Raw genomic sequence first — 21,278 nt, 5'->3', positions numbered from 1 at the left:
CTGTGAGTCAATTATACCTCTTTCTTTTATAAATTACCCAGCCTTGGTTTCTTTATAGCAGTGTGAAAATGAAGTAATACAATTTTTTTATTGATCTTTTACCAGGTGAAATTGAGTTTGTATGTTTATTCATCTATTTCTCCCTGCTAAATGAAAGTTTCTTGAGAATGGGAACCGAATCTGTCTTGTTCATTGCCTTATCACCAGCAGTTGGAGGTACTCAGAAAGCTTTTGTTTAATGAATGAGGTATCTATTAGGTTTTATTGATTTATAGCAGTGTGAGAATGAACTAATACAATTTTTTTATTCACCAGGTGAAATTGAGTTTGTGTGTTTATTCATCTGTTTCTCCCTATTGAATCAGAGTTTCTTGAGAATGGGAACCAAGTCTGTCTTGTTCAGTGCCTTATCACCAGCACCTGTTCCAGTGCCTGTTTGGTTGGAGGTGCTCAGAAAGCTTTTGTTTAATGAATGAGATTTCTATTAGGCATTGGGGAAACACAGATAAATATTGAGAAGGAATGCTAAGCCTTGCAGGCTGCAAATGTCAGACAATGGAGAAATGTTGGTGCTTTGGAGAGGAGTAGGGTGTGGGGGACAATTTCTGAGCAGAGATGTTACTGGTGGAAGGCATACTTAGTTACCAGTGGCAAATCCATACGGGTCTATAGCAACCTCAATTCTTTTCTCCTCAGAAGAAAGAATTCAACTGAGGGACATAAAGCAGAAAAAGAGGCTGAAACAAGTTTCAGAGCAGGAGTGAAAGTTTATTTAAAAAGGCCAAGTGGTCACCTTGAAGAAAAGCATGATGTTTAACCATGATTCTAGCACTTCACAGGCTGCCCCTTTTCCCGTGATTCTTCCCTTAGCATGGACTGCCTGCATGCACAGTGTCCCCCTTACCCTTGGGAAGTGAACATGCGCAATGTGTTTAGGAAGTTGTACACTTGCCCATCTGAGGCTTTCTTCCCTTTTCTGGTGGACTTCCCCTGGAAGGTCATAGTCCGCCATTTTGTCTCTTAATGCACGTGCCCGGGAAGTTGCTTCTCACTGGCATCTGCATTCAGTTAACACTTTAGTGCAACAGGTATAGACCATCAGGAAATGGCCTCTTCCTGAGGCGGGCTGCCAATTTATCACTTTTAGAGAGGCAATGTGATAATTGCAGAACGATCACTCAACATTCCTAGTGGGTGGGAGAGCCCTCTCCTGCCCCACTTATGCCTACCTGTGACAAAGATGCTGAGGACAAATAGTTCAGATAATCCCACTCTTCAATACTCAGCATGTCATAGTCCTGGCCACTAGTTGGCAAAAGCTTTCAACTGTATTAGGAAGTTTAGAGAAAACTCTCAATTTTATGACAGTGAAGAGGAAAATGGGATTGCTTTTTTAAATATTTAAAGTAAACTTTAAGGAGAAAACTCATAAGTGAAGGATTTTGAATTCAAAATGGACAATCTTACAAGGTTTCAGAAGATGACTGCATTTATTTATTTTTAAGTAATTTTTTATTATACTTTAAGTTCTAGGATACATGTGCACAACGTGCAGGTTTGTTACACGTGTATACATATGCCATGTTGGTGCACTGCACCCATTAACTTGTCATTTACATTAGGTATATCTCCTAATGCTATCCCTCCCCGCTCCACACATCCCCGATAATTTAAATAAGGATTCTGACTACATTACAAGGCGTTTTCTGCCCTTTGAAAAGATCTGGAAATCTGTGTAAACAATCCCACTTCCTTGGAAATCAGTGGTTTTACTGTCTGAATGATCACTATATAGTTCTACAGCCCACATTCAAGCCCCACTCCAGTAGAGCTCACTGTCATGTGTTGTAAATGTGTAACCTGTTGTTCATGAACCCCAAACAACACAGGGGTTATTTATTAGAGATTTGAAGGAAGTACATACAGCTCATTCCTCAGTATGTGAAGCTGCTGCTATTGCACATTAAAACTCATTTTTGGGAGCAGGTGGATTTTAAATATGAAAGCTGACCTCTATGCAGGTGGCTAACTGTAGTGAAGCCCTTGCCACACAGCTGTGCCGGAACTGCATTAAATAAGCCAGACTTAGGGGCCTGAATTACTAATTGCCCCCTACCAATTGTGGCAAAAGAAATGAGGAATTTTGAAGAGCATTACATTCAAAATGGTAGGTAAGAGCTTAGTCCATTTCTGGTTTTCCACCTAAGTAACTACACAATGTTGAATGAGATCAAGTCCCTGCCATTATGGAGGAAATAACAACAACAACAATAATTATAATAATAATAAATATTTATTGAAGAATTCCTATGCACTAGGGAATCCCTCCAACTGATACAAATGAACTGTCTCACTTAATCCTCCTAATAACTTTGAGGTAGATTCTGTTATTATGATTATTTTCCAGATGAAGAGACTGAGACACAGAGTTGTTATATAACTTGCTTAAAGTTATGTAACTTGGAAGTAGCAAAGCCAGGTTTTGAACTCAGATGTCACAGTGCACTCTCTCAGCCATGTACCCTAATGGGTAATCACAATATATAAGTGCTACAGGATAAGTACAGTGGAAGCATTCTTAACCCTCCCTACCCAATTGACCTACTGCATTAGCCAACACTCTCCTTCCTTGTGTAAAACATACTTACAGATGTCTCTAGCACCTTGAAAACTACAACTGGAAGGCTACTGTATAGCACACTTGAACACTGTGATTGCCAACAGGTAAGCTGTTTGTAGAGACAATCTAAGCTCCCTCTTGGAGAAATAAAATATACAATTAAAAACATGAATCTCTTCTAAGAAGGACATCATCTTAAATTAAAGGGAAACTAGCAAACTATTTATTGGACCTATGTTACTTAGTTTCTGTGTGCTCTTAAATTTGATTTACGACTTAGTAAACCAGACAAAGTGTTTTGGGTAGCTCAATAATTGAGATGAAGATTATTGAGGAAGATAGAAATTTGATTATACTTTCTGTCCTCTACCATTGGGTCAATTTTCTTCACTGGGTTTTTCTTCCATGTAATATAAAGAGATAAGGACTGTCCTGTTGTCAAATTGTCTTGTTACAAGACTAAACTTCTATGCTTGTAAAGCCTATTTTAATCATTGCAGAAATCATAAAACATGGCTGGGGTAGAAGATAATCAATTATAGGTTATAAATTTTACCCACTTTAATCAAGTCAGATACAACTGAACCTACAATGAACTTTCTAGCAACAATGTAAAGAAAGAACCAAAAAATGGAGAGTTTGTTATAATCTGAATCCTTAATAACCTCAGGTAGTGATAGTCTGCTGTGGTTTTCCCTAGCACAAGCCAGGCAAGCTCTTAAGCTGAGGCCATTTCACCCCAGATGGCACCTGGAAGGTCACTTTCAATGTTTGTCTCTTTGATCTGTTTATATGCTTCAATCCTTGACCACCTCTCTATGATTGAGGTACTCTTTTAAAAATACCATCTTTTTTTTTGAATATAAAAGTTACATGTATGTATTGTAGAAAATACAGGAAAATATAAAGATGGATGTTAAACATTTCTGTAACATATGTTCAAGAAAAAAAGTTAACATTGGGGATATTTCAACCCAGATTAAGTTGTTTTCTTTTTAGAAAATTTGTATTATAATGTTTTCGTTTCACTTAATATATCATGAACATTTCCCCTGATATGTTTGGGTTTTTTCTTTGTGAAAATGATTTGTAATGGCCTTACAACATTCCATTATTTAGATGACTTAACTCCTCTACTTTTGTGCAAGTGAATTGCTTCCAATCTCTTTCCTTTCCTTCTTTCTTTGAATTTTGTAAACCTCAATTCAGTTATTCCTTATTTTCAAGATGGCAGATTGGGTTACAAATTTAAATTGTAACTTGAAAATCTCTAGTAACAAGACGTTTAATTAATATCAATTTGTTCATAAGTAATCATGGAAAAAACAAAAACTATAGACCAAGAAGCAGTAGGAGAGACACGTGAGTAAGTGTTGTCAAAGTCTACATTTTCATTTTTAGGAAAGTTATAGTTTCAGGCCCAACATTATACAACATTATACAGAGAAGGATTTCATTGTCATATACTCTAGTTTCTAATTAGTCCACAGACTGCTTCCTGCTCTCTTGGGTAGGCTGAGATGCATTTACAGAACCTTCTTTGTTTGCAGCTTTAAATCTGAATTGCTTTTATCATTTGTCTCCTTTCCTGCCAAGCTGAGCCACTGCATTTTTGCTGTACCCATTGGCCATGTGATTCTGTTCCTTTTGGTACGTCATATTCTGCACCAAGTTCTGGTAGCTCAGGCAATTCTGTTCTTTCTTGTATTTTTTATTATGCAGCCATTTTTGGCCAGAGTCCTTTAAGAACAGAAAATTTTTCTTATGGACATCAAACAGTGAGCATCTGAAGCAAGGCCTGCTGTCTTTTCCAAATTGACTAAATCCTGGATGTGTTTGATTGAAGCTTGTGTCACTCTGCTAGCTAGGTGAATTGTTGCTGACCAATTTTACCAGTGAATTCTAGATAGCATCCCTATTTTTTCAGCTACATAGTTGAGCAACAAAATGTTACTGTGGTAGAGAAAGTCATCAAAATAACAACAGAAATTTCTTCGATTAGAAAATACATGATAAACCCAGTACAAAGCATGTAAGGTGCTGGACTTCAGTTTTAGGATGAAGCTGGAAGAAATCCTCAGGGATCTCCTTTCTTGTTATTATTCATCTACTCTTCCTCCATGTTCAGGAAGAGGTGATAACAGGTGAGATATGACAGCCTGGTGTGACAGAACCTTACTCTTTGATATAGTTTGGCTGTATTCCCACCCAAATCTCATATTGAATTGTAGCTCCCATATTTCCCATGTCATGGGAGGGACCTGGTGGAAGGTAACTGAATCATGGGGGTGGGTTTTCCCTGTGCCGTTCTTGTGATAGTGAGATCCGATGGTTTTATAAAGGGGAGTTCCCCTGCACACGCTCTCTTGCCTGCCGCCATGTAAGATATGACATTGCTTCTTATTTGCCTTCCACCATGATTGTGAGGCCTCCCCAGTCATGTGGAACTGTGAGTCCATCAAACCTCTTTCCTTCATAAATTACCCAGTCTCTGGTATGTCTTTATTAGCAGTGTGAGAACAGACTAGTATCATCTTCTTTACTCCCCTTTCAGGGAGAGCAGTGCTCTTCAGGGAGGAAGCTGCAATGGTGGTAGCAGACATCAGACATGTGGGACAAAATAGTGAGAGTCCAGGCAGTGGTTGCAGTACCCTTGTGGCCCAGATGGCACAACCAGTCAGCTGTGGTGCTAAGATGGCAGCTTCTCACTTTTTAATCAATAATTTTTATGAATCTCTTTGATAGATTAGAGTTCTAGAAGTATTTAGCAAGACATAAGTGTTCGATCTGTTTTTCGTATGAACACTTAGCTTATTCTGTGTTGGTGGAAGCCCCATGGTCAGTCCTTGGGAAGAGCCCTGTAGAAGTCAGGTGAGAGGCCTGAGCTCACAGCACCTGAAACCAACAGTGCAATACTAGGCCAAGGGCAGGGCTCTGCTTGTAGCCAAAATTTCCCTTTAGAAAACATTTTTCCTTGCTCAGGCCTCATTGTTTAACATTGCTGCAAGTTCAAGATGCAATCAGGATGGAACCAGGTCCTTTTGGCCTGCATCAGGAGTGAAGAGGAGAGGAGGGTGTCTATCATTACTGGTGGTGGCGTCCTCACAGGATTGATTTTGTATGTTGATGGAAGTCCTTCCTGACCATGTTATTATTCATTGCAACACTTTTAGTTAGTTAATTATTTATTACATTGTTCCCCCTAGTAGATGTAATGGAACAAGAATCTTTATACAAGGACTATACAAATGCTGTCCTTCTACCTTATATAATGGAAGGCACTTTTGCCAGTTCAAGATAATTGCTATCATTAAATATTGATAGAGCACAGCTTTTTTTTTTTTTTTTTTTTTTTTTTTTTTAATTTCTAGAAGTAGAAATAGAGGAAAGAACTCTGGGAAATATAATCAACGTATCTTGGACTTATCATCCAATGGACACCAGGTCTCAAGGAGGAAAAAAATTATTTGGGAGAAGAATGCTTTTCTTTTTGATTTTTAATAAGAGACCGCCCAGGTGCTGACTATTGCCTGAGCTGTGAGAGAAAGGAGACATTTTACAAGGCAGAAGGGAAGAAAGAAAAAGCACTTTTAAAGATCAAGCCAGAGTACATCTGTGTGTGTTCTTTAACCTTGGGCATGCTGCCCAGAAAAGAATGCAGAAGGAAAATATAAGTTGGCTTCTGCAGTAGGAGTAAGACTAATTAGAAGAAGGAGGCAGAGGTCTTTGACATCACTATACAGAATAGAGTCTCAGGCCGAATGATTAAATCTGAAGCAACAGTAGGCCTTGGACAGATGAAAGCAAATCAAATTGTGAGTGGGAGTCAACTTTGCCTCAAGCAGGCTAAAGAACAGAGAAGGCAAGTTATAGGGTTCAGCAGGGCCTGGAGACAGCAGGGCCCTGGCCCACGTGGAAAAGGCAGAGTTGTGCCCTCTTCCTCCTTTCCTAGTGCAGTCGGAGTGGTTTTATTCTCGTAAAAATAAAATGAATGTATTCATTCACTTTCTCTTTCCAAAAACGGTGTGAAGAGTTAATAGAACATTAAGGGCAAGCTTGAAAGAAGGCAAATAATTCACAAAGGGGGATTGTGGGGGTCTCAAGTAGGAGTTTCTGCCCTAGGACCAGTGGAGGGGATGGATTTACATCGTTGCTTTGGTGATGGAGTGCGATGGTGGCGGTGGGAACAGGGGCTGTTTAACGCATGATTGCTGTGTGTGTGCGGGTTTGTGTGTAGGAGTGATTTGCCTTAACCACCTATCACTAGGCTTCACAGATTTGGAAGGGAATATGTGTTTCACTTAGGACCAAGAGAATGGGGATATATGGGGTACTTCCCTAACATTTAGATGCCCTGCTGGCTCCTAGTCTGGTCATGAATGCTTCTGTGGAAGTCTCAGGGTGCTTGGACGTCACCAGGTGGAACCACACGTGCACACTTCCTCCTAAGTCAGCACAGCCCCGGGACCCCACGGTGTGGAAACAGCACCCCACTGGTTCTCCCAGGCCAGTGTGGACATTGTTTGGCCATCTTTTTCCAGCTCTCAATTTTTTTTCTCAGGTGCATCTTGATGAGATGAGACCAGCAAAAGAAAAGAAATCTTAACTTGGGATAGAAAAAAAGCATTTGAAATAAAATCAATCACCTTAGAATCGGGGCGTGGGAAAGGAACACTCAGGACTGTGGGTAGTGGTGGGATACACTCATATGTCTCACACAGATGTGCAAAGCAAATGGAGTTGGTTTGTTACTTAAAACTTACGTGATCTTCCTTACTGAACACACTCTCCTGGATGGTGGTAGTTAGGGAAAGGTAGTTAGGGTAGTTAGGGAAACCAACTTTAAACTTGCCAATTAACGCTATCCCAGAACTTTGGGATTTAAATAGTCGCTCTCGGATGACTTAGTTTCTTTTGGGTAAGTGTTCAGTTGTTTATATTTCCACCTCATGTTTATATTTCCACCCCTCCCCCTCTATGATAGCCCCTGGATAGATCAAAGTGTGGGGCATGTGTGACCTCATGTTAGCGGGGGAGATACGGGAATTTCCAATGCATGCAGGGCTCTTTGCATCCTCACTAGTCTTTACTGCGTGATAGCTGAACTAGTGTGTTCCCTGAGCTGGTGTTGGAGGTGGGCCTATCTGGCTATTTGGAGATCAGGTACCTAGCACCGAGTTCATGCTTTTGCCTCTGGCCATGTAGTTCTTGAATGCTGTAACCTTTTAATCCTGATTGCAATCCTCCACAGGCCCTCCTGTCCTGCTACACCTGATCCAGGGCCTACAGGAGGTCCCAGATCTCTTGTGAACCTTCCTGGGCGTTGGGAAGCCAGGAGCGCCGCCAGGGCTCCTCTGTTTAGCCTAGTCTCTCTGCCAGTCTGAACATTTGTTCCCATGCTCTTTGGGATGAGGCCCTGGGTATGTTTTCTCCTGTGTCTTGCAGGCTTCCCAGACTATGCCAAGGGGAGCTTGCCGGTACAAATCCCACTAACAGCTCAAGTGCTCGCCCATATCTAGCTGGATGTTTCTATCGTGACTTTTCTTCCCAGGGTTTTGCTTCAGAGGCGATAAGTGAAGTCATGAGTATTTTATCTGTTATTACTTATCTTTCCTCCCCAAATTCCACTGGGGTTTGAAACATGAAGGCTTTCCATTTTCTCTTCCGGTCTGGTCGGAACTTTCTTGACCCCATACTCTCCTTCTTCTTGAGGGGGCATGTACTTGCCCTCCCACCATAGCATAATGATGAAATGCCTGCCAGGGAACCCTCACCATACATCAGTAATAGTTTCACAAATATTTTTCCCATTATGTGTATCGGGAGACAGTGGTGAGCCCCCTTTGTCCTTACAATCGTTATGGAAGTTTTCTTTTGAAACAGTTGTCCAGGAATAGAATAGGACTGTTGACTGCTCAAATACTATTTATGGTTTACTATTTAAACATTAAAACTGTGAATGTGGAAACAGAAACCTTTGCCTCTGTAAATTGAGCATCTGCAATTTTTGTGTTACAAACTACCATTAACACTCTGTTTTCAGAGCTTAGGATATTGCAAAGGTCCTGAAAAAAAATTTTGCAGTTTGGCTGGAAATGTTCATGCTTGATTTCAACACATTCACAGAGCATTCACAGGAAATAATTGCCAGTTCACACAATACGCTCTGTGGGTGTGATTCGGATCAGCTCTCAAGAGCACAGAATGAAGGCTTTCAGCCATTTAGACAAAGAAACATTAAAATAATGATAAAAGGATCCCACTGCAATTGAAGGGAGTGAAAAAGAATTAGATAGTAAGGCACACATTTTATCTTCCTTGGGATCACAAGCTGCTGGGCACACCAGTGGATCTGAATTCTATTATATTGAGAAGTATTCTTAGGGTTTTAAGGATTTGAGCCATGTTCGTTTTGTTTGTTGAATCCTGGTCATAGTAACATTTCACTTTGTGGGGGAATAATAGGAGGTAGGAACAGGGAAGGCTCACAGAATGGAGCTTACTCTTTATGAGAAGAAAAATGTGCTTTTTATAAAGATTTGAGACTTTATTGTTATCAAATGTGGAAGAAAGGATTTTTATGAAGCCAGTCTTGTCTCCTGAGACCTCTGAGTTGCTAACATTGATCTAAACACTGTGAGGGCTGAACAGGAAAATGCGAGATGGGACCCTTACCTTAACATTCAAATAAGCTATTTTGGGAGGTAAAACATGCTTCTGTGGAAGGACTAAATGCAAGTTAACACAAATTAAAGTGTGCCTAGCCTAAGAAACAGAAATCTGAATACCTGCGCACAGAAGACCAAAATCTTAGTGTATGTGAAACAGTGATTTGCATAGCCAATGATCAAATATAGGATACACTAAAAATGTAAATATATAATAAATTTATTAATAATGATAGCTTGCATCTGTGTTGCCCTTGACTGTTTTCACAGCATTTTCACATACTTATTTCCACATTTCTCGCTACTGTTGACCCATTGACCCATTTTTCTGGGACGCAGATACAAGGCAATTGTTAGAGCGTCATACAATTATTATGCCATAGAATCGTCACTACTATTTCCTTTTCAGTTGGTTTTTAAAACATTTTTTTCTTTTGGTAGAGACAGTCTCATTCTGTTGCCCAAGCTGGTCTTGAACTCTTGGCCTCAAGCAATCCTTCTGCCTTGGCCTCCCAAAGTGCTGAGATTATGGGCTTGAGCCACCATGTCTGGTCTGATTTAACTTAGTAAGAATATTGCTTTTACCATAACACTGTACTCCAAAAATCATATATCTGCTCAAAAGTTTTTATTTTCACTGTTGAATTTTTTCATGAGATAGAAATATTGGAAATACTGGAGCTATTTTTGGAATGAACAGATAGTGTAATTGAAACTTCAGTGATAACAATGATATTAAACTGACAGTTTTTAACTTTTGAAGTTTTTTCTACTTATGGAGTCATTCCATATGGCTTTTACTTTACCTTTTGTATATGCACAGAAATATTTGGAATAAAAAGTAAGTGAAATTTATTTAGAAGAACAGTCATTTGATATAAATAAAAAGTCATGCCTCACAGAATAATACGTAAATACATGTTCTGCAGCTGAAAGTGCTAAATCTTCATCTTTGGGCGTAGTTGTCTTAAAATAATTAACTTTTGAAGTAGACGAGGATGGTTCTTAGGTTTGTCTTCAGGTTTTCACGTGGTCAGTGATATCATGATGGCCCTCATGGTGGATGGTAAGTCTTAACAAATATTCTTGAGACATAGAAATTCAGTACTTAATTTTTTATTAATAGGCACTTTTAAAAAGATCATTACAGCTGAAAGAGTTTATTACAAAATAAAAAAATTACGGAACACCATATTACAAATGACAAAATCACATTAGTAAGAGCTTTCAGACTACTTTCTATGATACATTCTATGGTAAAACTGTTCAGACTCTACTCTGATGTGTAATGTAATTTCCCACATTTCCCACTCAATGGTTAGCTGGGAGCCTGGCGTATCTGTGCATTTAGGCATTTCACACAGGCTGGTCCACCTGGTTCATTCATGAAATCACCAGCAGAGGGAGGAATGACTACATCTCCTACCACCTAACACTGGAAGTTTGCAAGTGCTTGTATCTGAGTATCTTTTGTCATGTGGGCAAGCATGCACCCTGCATGCTGTTCTTGAAAGTGAGCTATTAATCATGTTGCCTCTGAAAAGGGTTGGGAAAAGAGAGATGGATTGTTGATCATCTTTTGGTTTTAAACCACGTGTAAAAGTGAGATCTCTGTTTGCTTCCCTGTGTGCATTACACAAAGCCAAGTAAGAATTATAGCGAAGCTGGAAGTACAAAGTGGAAGTCAACCAAACCTATCCTGACTTATTTTAATGCAGCTTTATTTTTTTATTTTTTTTATTTTTTATTATACTTTAAGTTCTAGGGTACATGTGCATAATGTGCAGGTTTGTTACATATATGTATTTGTGCCATGTTGGTGTGCTGCACCCATCAACTTGTCAGCACCCATCAATTCATCATTTATATCATGTATAACTCCCCAATGCAATCCCTCCCCCCTCCCCCCTCCCCATGATAGGCCCCAGTGTGTGATGTTCCCCTTCCCGAGTCCAAGTGATCTCATTGTTCAGTTCCCACCTGTGAGTGAGAACATGTGGTGTTTGGTTTTCTCTTCTTGTGATAGTTTGCTAAGAATGATGGTTTCCAGCTGCATCCATGTCCCTACAAAGGACGCAAACTCATCCTTTTTTATGGCTGCATAGTATTCCATGGTGTATATGTGCCACATTTTCTTAATCCAGTCTGTCACAGATGGACATTTGGGTTGATTCCAAGTCTTTGCTATTGTGAATAGTGCTGCAATAAACATACGTGTGCATGTGTCTTTGTAGTAGAATAATTTATAATCCTTTGGGTATATACCCAGTAGTGGGATGGCTGGGTCATATGGTACCTCTAGTTCTAGATCCTTGAGGAATTGCCATACTGTTTTCCATAATTGTTGAACTAGTTTACAGTCCCACCAACAGTGTAAAAGTGTTCCTATTTCTCCACATCCTCTCCAACAACTGTTGTTTCCTGATTTTTTAATGATTGCCATTCTAACTGGTGTGAGATGGTATCTCATTGTGGTTTTGATTTGCATTTCTCTGATGGCGAGTGATGATGAGCATTTTTTCATGTGTCTGTTGGCTGTATGAATGTCTTCTTTTGAGAAATGTCTGTTCATATCCTTTGCCCACTTTTTGATGGGGTTGTTTGTTTTTTTCTTGTATATTTGTTTGAGTTCTTTGTAGATTCTGGATATTAGCCCTTTGTCAGATGAGTAGATTGCAAAAATTTTCTCCCATTCTGTAGGTTGCCTGTTCACTCTGATGGTAGTTTCTTTTGCTGTGCAGAAGCTCTTTAGTTTAATTAGATCCCATTTGTCAATTTTGGCTTTTGCTGCCGTTGCTTTTGGTGTTTTAGACATGAAGTCCTTGCCCATGCCTATGTCCTGAATGGTACTACCTAGATTTTCTTCTAGGGTTTTTATGGTATTAGGTCTAACATTTAAGTCTCTAATCCATCTTGAATTAATCTTCGTATAAGGAGTAAGGAAAGGATCCAGTTTCAGCTTTCTACTTATGGCTAGCCAATTTTCCCAGCACCATTTATTAAATAGGGAATCCTTTCCCCATTTCTTGTTTCTCTCAGGTTTGTCAAAGATCAGATGGCTGTAGATGTGTGGTATTATTTCTGAGGACTCTGTTCTGTTTCATTGGTCTATAGCTCTGTTTTGGTACCAGTACCATGCTGTTTTGGTTACTGTAGCCTTGTAGTATAGTTTGAAGTCAGGTAGCGTGACACCTCCAGCTTTGTCCTTTTGACTTAAGATTGTCTTGGCAATGCGGGCTCTTTTTTGGTTCCATATGAACTTTAAAGCAGTTTTTTTCCAATTCTGTGAAGAAACTCATTGGTAGCTTGATGGGGGTGGCATTGAATCTATAAATAACCTTGGGCAGTATGGCCATTTTCACGCTACTGTTTCTTCCTATCCATGAGCATGGTATGTTCTTCCATTTGTTAGTGTCCTCTTTTATTTCACTGAGGAGTGGTTTGTAGTTCTCCTTGAAGAGGTCCTTGACATCCCTTGTAAGTTGGATTCCTAGGTATTTTATTCTCTTTGAAGCAATTGTGAATGGAAGTTCATTCCTGATTTGGCTCTCTGTTTGTCTGTTACTGGTGTATAAGAATGCTTGTGATTTTTGCACATTAATTTTGTATCCTGAGACTTTGCTGAAGTTGCTTATCAGCTTAAGGAGATTTTGGGCTGAGACGATGGGGTTTTCTAAATATGCAATCATGTCATCTGCAAACAGGGACAATTTGACTTCTTCTTTTCCTAACTGAATACCCTTGATTTCTTTCTCTTGCCTGATTGCCCTAGCCAGAACTTCCAACACTATGTTGAATAGGAGTGGTGAGAGAGGGCATCCCTGTCTTGTGCCAGTTTTCAAAGGGAATTTTTCCAGTTTTTGCCCATTCAGTATGATATTAGCTGTGGGTTTGTCATAAATAGCTCTTATTATTTTGAGGTACGTTCCATCAATACCAAATTTCTTGAGCGTTTTTAGCATGAAGGGCTGTTGAATTTTGTCAAAAGCCTTTTCTGCATCTATTGAGATAATCATGTGGTTCTTGACTTTGGTTCTGTTTCTATGCTGGATTATGTTTATTGATTTGCGAATGTTGAACCAGCCTTGCATCCCAGGGATGAAGCCCACTTGATCATGGTGGATAAGCTTTTTAATTTGCTGCTGAATCTGGTTTGCCAGTATTTTATTGAGGATTTTTGCATTGATGTTCATCAGGGATATTGGTCTAAAATTCTCTTTTTTTGTTGTGTCTCTGCCAGGCTTTGGTATCAGGATGATGTTGGCCTCATAAAATGAGTTAGGGAGGATTCCCTCTTTTTCTGTTGATTGGAATAGTTTCAGAAGGAATGGTACCAGCTCCTCCTTGTACCTCTGGTAGAATTCAGCTGTGAATCCATCTGGTCCTGGACTTTTTTTGGTGGGTAGGCTATTGATTGTTGCCTCAATTTCAGAGCCTGCTTTTGGTCTATTCAAGAATTCAACTTCTTCCTGGTTTAGCCTTGGGAGAGTGTAAGTGTCCAGGAAATTATCCATTTCTTCTAGATTTTCTAGTTGATTTGCGTAGAGGTGTTTATAGTATTCTCTGATAGTAGTTTGTATTTCTGTGGGGTCGGTGGTGATATCCCCTTTATCATTTTTCTTGCATCTATTTGATTCTTCTCTCTTTTCTTCTTTATTAGTCTTGCTAGCGGTCTGTCAATTTTGTTGATCTTTTCAAAAAACCAACTCCTGGATTCATTGATTTTTTGGAGGGTTTTTTGCGTCTCTATCTCCTTCAGTTCTGCTCTGATCTTAGTTATTTCTTGCCTTCTGCTAGCTTTTGAATGTGTTTGCTCTTGCCTCTCTAGTTCTTTTAATTGTGATGTTAGAGTGTCCATTTTAGATCTTTCCTGCTTTCTCTTGTGGGCATTTAGTGCTATAAATTTCCCTCTACACACTGCTTTAAGTGTGTCCCAGAGATTCTGGTATGTTGTATCTTTGTTCTCATTGGTTTCAAAGAACAGCTTTATTTCTGCTTTCATTTTGTTATGTACCCAGTAGTCATTCAGGAGCAGGTTGTTCAGTTTCCATGTAGTGGAGTGGTTTTGATTGAGTTTCTTAGTCCTGAGTTCTAGTTTGATTGCACTGTGGTCTGAGAGACAGTTTGTTATAATTTCTGTTCTTTTACATTTGCTGAGGAGTGCTTTACTTCCAATTATGTGGTCAATTTTGGAATAAGTGCGATGTGGTGCTGAGAAGAATGTATATTCTGTTGATTTGGGGTGGAGAGTTCTATAGATGTCTATGAGGTCCTCTTGGTGCAGAGATGAGTTCAATTCCTGGATATCTTTGTTAACTTTCTGTCTCGTTGATCTGTCTAATGTTGACAGTGGAGTGTTGAAGTCTCCCATTATTATTGTATGGGAGTCTAAGTCTCTTTGTAAGTCTCTAAGCACTTGCTTTATGAGTCTGGGTGCTCCTATATTGGGTGCATATATATTTAGGATACTTAGCTCTTCCTGTTGAAGTGATCCCTTTACCATTATGTAATGGCCTTCTTTGTCTTTTTTGATCTTTGATGGTTTAAAGTCTGTTTTACCAGAGACTAGGATTGCAACCCCTGCTTTTTTTTGTTCTCCATTTGCTTGGTAGATCTTCCTCCATCCCTTTATTTTGAGCCTATGTATGTCTCTGCATGTGAGATGGGTCTCCTGAATACAGCAGACTGATGGGTCTTGACTCTTTATCCAGTTTGCCAGTCTGTGTCTTTTAATTGGAGCATTTAGTCCATTTACATTTAAGGTTAATATTGTTATGTGTGAACTTGATCCTGTCATTATGATATTAACTGGTTATTTTGCTCGTTAGTTGATGCAGTTTCTTCCTAGCCTCGATGGTCTTTACATTTTGGCATGTTTTTGCGATGGCTGGTACCGGTTGTTCCTTTCCATGTTTAGGGCTTCCTTCAGGGTCTCTTGTAAGGCAGGCCTGGCGGTGACAAAATCTCTAAGCATTTGCTTATCTGTAAAGGATTTTATTTCTCCTTCACTGATGAAACTTAGTTTGGCTGGATATGAAATTCTGGGTTGAAAATTCTTTTCTTTAAGAACGTTGAATATTGGCCCCCACTCTCTTCTGGCTTGTAGAGTTTCTGCCGAGAGATCTGCTTTTAGTCTGATGGGCTTCCCTTTGTAAGTAACCCGACCTTTCTCTCTGGCTGCCCTTAAGATTTTTTCCTTCATTTCAACTTTGGTGAATCTGGCAATTATGTGTCTTGCAGTTGCTCTTCTCAAGGAGTATCTTTGTGGCGTTCTCTGTATTTCCTGAATTTGAATGTTGGCCTGCCCTACTAGGTTGGGGAAGTTCTCCTGGATGATATCCTGAAGAGTGTTTTCCAAGTTGGTTCCATTTTCCCCCTCACTTTCAGGTACCCCAATCAGATGTAGATTTGGTCTTTTTACATAATGCCATACTTCTTGCAGGCTTTGTTCATTTCTTTTTCTTCTTTTTTCTTTTGGTTTCTCTTCTCGCTTCATTTCATTCATTTGATCCTCAATCGCTGATACTCTTTCTTCCAGTTGATCGAGTCGGTTACTGAAGCTTGTGCATTTGTCACGTATTTCTCGTGTCATGGTTTTCATCTCTGTCATTTCGTTGATGACCTTCTCTGCATTAATTCGTCTAGCTGTCAATTCTTCCATTCTTTTTTCAAGATTTTTAGTTTCTTTGCGCTGGGTACATAATTCCTCCTTTAGCTCTGAGAAGTTTGATGGACTGAAGCCTTCTTCTCTCATCTCGTCAAAGTCATTCTCTGACCAGCTTCGATCCGTTGCTGGCGATGGGCTGCGCTCCTTTGCAGGGGGAGATGCGCTCTTATTTTTTGAATTTCCAGCTTTTCTGCCCTGCTTTTTCCCCATCTTTGTGGGGAAAAAAACGGCTTTAAAGTTCATATGGAACCAAAAAAGAGCCCACATTGCCAAGACAATCCTAAGTCAAAAGGACAAAGCTGGAGGCGTCACACTACCTGACTTCAAACTATACTACAAGGCTACAGTAACCAAAACAGCATGGTACTGGTACCAAAACAGAGCTATAGACCAATGAAACAGAACAGAGTCCTCAGAAATAATACCACACACTACAGCCATCTGATCTTTGACAAACCTGAGAGAAACAAGAAATGGGGAAAGGATTCCCTATTTAATAAATGGTGCTGGGAAAATTGGCTAGCCATAAGTAGAAAGGTGAAACTGGATCCTTTCCTTACTCCTTATACAAAGATTAATTCAAGATGGATTAGAGACTTAAATGTTAGACCTAATACCATAAAAACCCTAGAAGAAAATCTAGGTAGTACCATTCAGGACATAGGCATGGGCAAGGACTTCATGTCTAAAACACCAAAAGCAACGGCAGCAAAAGCCAAAATTGACAAATGGGACCTAATTAAACTAAAGAGCTTCTGCACAGCAAAAGAAACTACCATCAGAGTGAACAGGCAACCTACAGAATGGGAGAAAATTTTTGCAATCTACTCATCTGACAAAGGGCTAATATCCAGAATCTACAAAGAACTCAAACAAATATACAAGAAAAAAACAAACAACCCCATCAAAAAGTGGGCAAAGGATATGAACAGACATTTCTCAAAAGAAGACATTCATACAGCCAACAGACACATGAAAAAATGCTCATCATCACTGGCCATCAGAGAAATGCAAATCAAAACCACAATGAGATACCATCTCACACCAGTTAGAATGGCAATCATTAAAAAATCAGGAAACAACAGTTGTTGGAGAGGATGTGGAGAAATAGGAACACTTTTACACTGTTGGTGGGATTGTAAACTAGTTCAACAATTATGGAAAACAGTATGGCAATTCCTCAAGGATCTAGAACTAGATGTACCATATGACCCTGCCATCCCACTACTGGGTATATACCCAAAGGATTATAAATTATTCTACTACAAAGACACATGCACACGTATGTTTATTGCAGCACTATTCACAATAGCAAAGACTTGGAATCAACCCAAATGTCCATCTGTGACAGACTGGATTAAGAAAATGTGGCACATATACACCATGGAATACTATGCAGCCATAAAAAAGGATGAGTTTGCGTCCTTTGTAGGGACATGGATGCAGCTGGAAACCATCATTCTTAGCAAACTATCACAAGAACAGAAAACCAAACACCGCATGTTCTCACTCATAGGTGGGAACTGAACAATGAGATCACTTGGACTCGGGAAGGGGAACATCACACACTGGGGCCTATCATGGGGAGGGGGGAGGGGGGAGGGATTGCATTGGGGAGTTATACATGATATAAATGATGAATTGATGGGTGCTGATGAGTTGATGGGTGCAGCACACCAACATGGCACAAGTATACATATGTAACAAACCTGCGCGTTATGCACATGTACCCTAGAACTTAAAGTATAATAAAAATAAATAAAAAAAAAGAAAGAATACGCTGAACATTGAAAAAAAAATATTTTTCTTTACTCTTCTAAAAAAAAAGGCTAAAAATAATAGACAGTATTATAAGAGGCAATTCATAATCAGAGAATTGATTTAAGACCTATTATGGCAGGTAAGCAAAAGTGAAATTTTAATGAGGGCTTGGAACAACACTTTTTCCTCTTTGATTCCTCAAATGACTGACGGTTTGTCATTTTTAAAAGGGCTTATATTTTGCACTGTCATTACGCTAGGTGTGATGCCATATATTCTCTCCTATGAGGTGGTTTCTCAAATAGAACATACCTGAGGTTTTCCTTCTCCCAAGGAAAAATGCTCATAGCATTACTTCTTGAGGTGCATAGTTCTTCTAAAATGGTAATCTTCAAAATCTTTTGCTTTATTGAGAAAAAATTTACATACAGTAAAATGCACAGAACTTAATTAAGTTCAATGGCTTCTGACAAATATATGCACCCACATATCATTATTGAAATTGAGATACAAAACATTTTTATTATCCTCAGAATTTTCTGTGTGGCCCTTTTTAGTCAAATTATCTCACTAAAGACAATCACTATAGATATGGTGAGTTTTTTTTTTTTTTTTTTTTTTTTTTTTGCATTGGCCTCAACTTCACTTACATGAAAGAATACAACATTTACTTTTTTTACTGGCTTTTTTTCCCATTCAACATACTGTTTTGAGCTTCACATAGGTAACACATCACAAGGTGGCGAGTTATCACAGTCATAGACAGGGTGCCAGAGAAGCAGCAGATGGTGCACAAAACCACCTGTGTGGGTTAGGCAAGGTTTCCTAGAGGAAGTGATGCTGAGTTGATCCCTGAAGACAGGTAGTATTTCAGGAGGTGGGCCTTTGGGAAAAATCCTTTACCTGTCTTCTGGCCTACACATATATGTCAGCACTGAGGCCTAGGGCAGAAGAGGTGCCATTCAAGGTGGGGGAAATGGGAGAGAGAGCAGATAGGTTTTCCCATCATACACCTGTGCCTGATATTAGCCCAGGTGAGAATGAAGCAGGCTGTCTGAGGTGGGCAGATATGGCAGATTGTTTTTGAAAGATCAAAGTGATGCAGAATCCATAGGGTGTCAATTTCCTGTGAGAGGAATTTCAGGGTCCTTGAGGCCTGGGAGGCCCTGACACCACTGAGTGCCATTGCTCTGAACTAGGGCTTCTCTCTGGATTCAGTGCATCATTGAACATGGCTGCACGGGATTGCTGATTATGGTGTTGAAAGGGGTGTTAAGCAATTTTCTAGTTCTCTAATTTTAGAGTGGAAGAAACCAGGTGACTTGCCCAATGCCGCACCATTGAGTGGGGATGGGTGTGCATGCTTCCTTGGCTAGCAGTCTGGACTGAGAGTGACAGTGATAAAGGCAAATGACTAGCCATTTGGTCTGTGGCACTTCTGGAGAATGAGGGAGAGTGGGAAAGGCACTGGTTTTGTCAATACTTGGGTGTTGAGGAGGGTGAATCTGGCACGGACCACACATCAACATCAGCAATGCATTTTGCCATTATCTTTCATTTTCACAGTTGTGCTTAGTGTGGGCAGAGATAGATCTTTGGGATCTTGACCACCCTTTTCATCTAGCTTAAAGCCTCTACCTCCAAATGGTAAACACATCTCTGGAGCCCTATGTCAACCTGGTTCCAGGCTGCTGCAGGTTTCCCCTCCTAGGGAGCTAATGCTACATTGAGGAGGCAGTGCCTCTGTGAGCCTTAAACCTTCCTGGTAAGGAGGTTTATTGTTTAGACTCTTCCTTTGAGCTGACATTCCGTGGGAGTAACAACATTGGGAAGATAGAATCCTACCTAGCATTTTAGAACTGGAATCCAGGCCATGTGAAAGTGATATAAAGAAAAAGAGAAGAGGCTATATACATTTACAAACTGGGACACTCAAGGTACTTTTGAGAAGCACCTGGTTTGCTTTTTGTTTGTTGGGCTATAAATCCCTCTTCTCCCTCCCTTCATTCTTCACTACCCTAATGAGATATATGCTTGGATGGTATTTGATAAACAACAACAACAAATGACAAGAATAGAGTTATATAGAAAACCAAAATTTAACAGTAAAGTACAGAGATATAAGTTTATTTCTCTTTCTGATCAAGTCTGGGTGGCTGGTTCAGAGGTATGCCACTCCACGGTGTCAGAGACCCAGGCTTCTGCTATCTTGTTGTTTGACCATGTGTGACTGCAGCCTTGAGATCCAAAATGCCAGGCTTGTATTCTAACTTGCAGGAGAAAGAGACAAAGAACAAGCAAAGGCACCCTCATATGCTTTCTCTTAAGGATGGTGAATGACAGCTACCGCCTGACTGCCATCTGCTTTCCATGGCCATGATAGTCACAGGCCAAGACTCCACTGAAAGGGAGCCTGGGAAATGCAGTATTTATTTCAGGTAGCCCAGTGCCTTGCTAAAAATTGGGAGCCCTTACAGCAATCATCAGCCACATGAACCTGATGTCACATGATCCTCACATTAGCTCAGTCAGATGGACATTGTTGACCCCTTTTCACAAAGGAGGAAAGCAAACATCAAGGATGCCATGCAGGAGGTGCCTGAAGCTGAGCCCAGGTTTTCTGATTATTAATACTGCATCCATCCCAAATGGGATACCTGGCCCCTAATGCTTAGCAAGCGCTTCACACGTAGTAACTACTCAGTAAATGATAGTTATTTTTATTTCTGTAACCATACATGGTATAAAACAGACCTCTTTTCTTGGTTTGGATGATCATAGGCCTCTTTTTAGTTCCTGGGGTCCCAGTCTTCCGTAGTATGCACCTCTCTCATATCGCAGGGTAATTTCAGCCCTATGACAAGAGCATTTCTCTCCCAGACAGAAGAGTCTACTAAAATATTTGAATTGCTTGGATCTGCATTACTTTCCAAAGTGAATCAAGCCAATAGTGTATGAAGGGCAATAGATACACCCAAATCTTAATAATTAGATGGGTTTTCTCATTTTGGCCTCGTTAGTCAATTCAGTGCAGTACAATTAAATCAGGAGAGAGGAGACATTCAGGCAAATCGCTTCTCTTCCACCCTCCAGCCTCTCTCTCCTGTGCTGGAACATTGTGGGATGAGAGATTTTCTTTCTTTCTGCCTGAGGTAGCCAATGTGCAGCAGCCTAATAGAGTTGTATGAGTTTTGTTTTCATGTGACCAAAGATTATGAGATTGTATTAGAAAAAGGATTAATACAGGTGGTGAAATTATTGAACTAATCGACTGATTAAGTCATGTAAATCTGGCCTCAGAAGTGACCCATAGCAATTGAGTGTTATGTGAACTATACTATCTCTTTATTTTGCTTTTTAAAATAAACTTTTCCTATGCCTGCGAATGCACCATGGACACCAAATTAAACATTAATTCTCTACAATTCAAATGTATTGTCTTATACTTGTTAATCTTCTTATTGCCACTTAGATATTATCTGAGTAAAAGAAAGGTCTTACAGTTTGTATATGTCCAAAAAGCCATTTTATATGGTTATCACATTTTTCTCACCATAAGATT

Source organism: Rhinopithecus roxellana, chromosome 10, assembly GCF_007565055.1.
Source record: "Rhinopithecus roxellana isolate Shanxi Qingling chromosome 10, ASM756505v1, whole genome shotgun sequence".
Lineage (NCBI taxonomy): Eukaryota > Metazoa > Chordata > Mammalia > Primates > Cercopithecidae > Rhinopithecus > Rhinopithecus roxellana.
Note: the sequence above shows the minus strand (reverse complement) of the source record.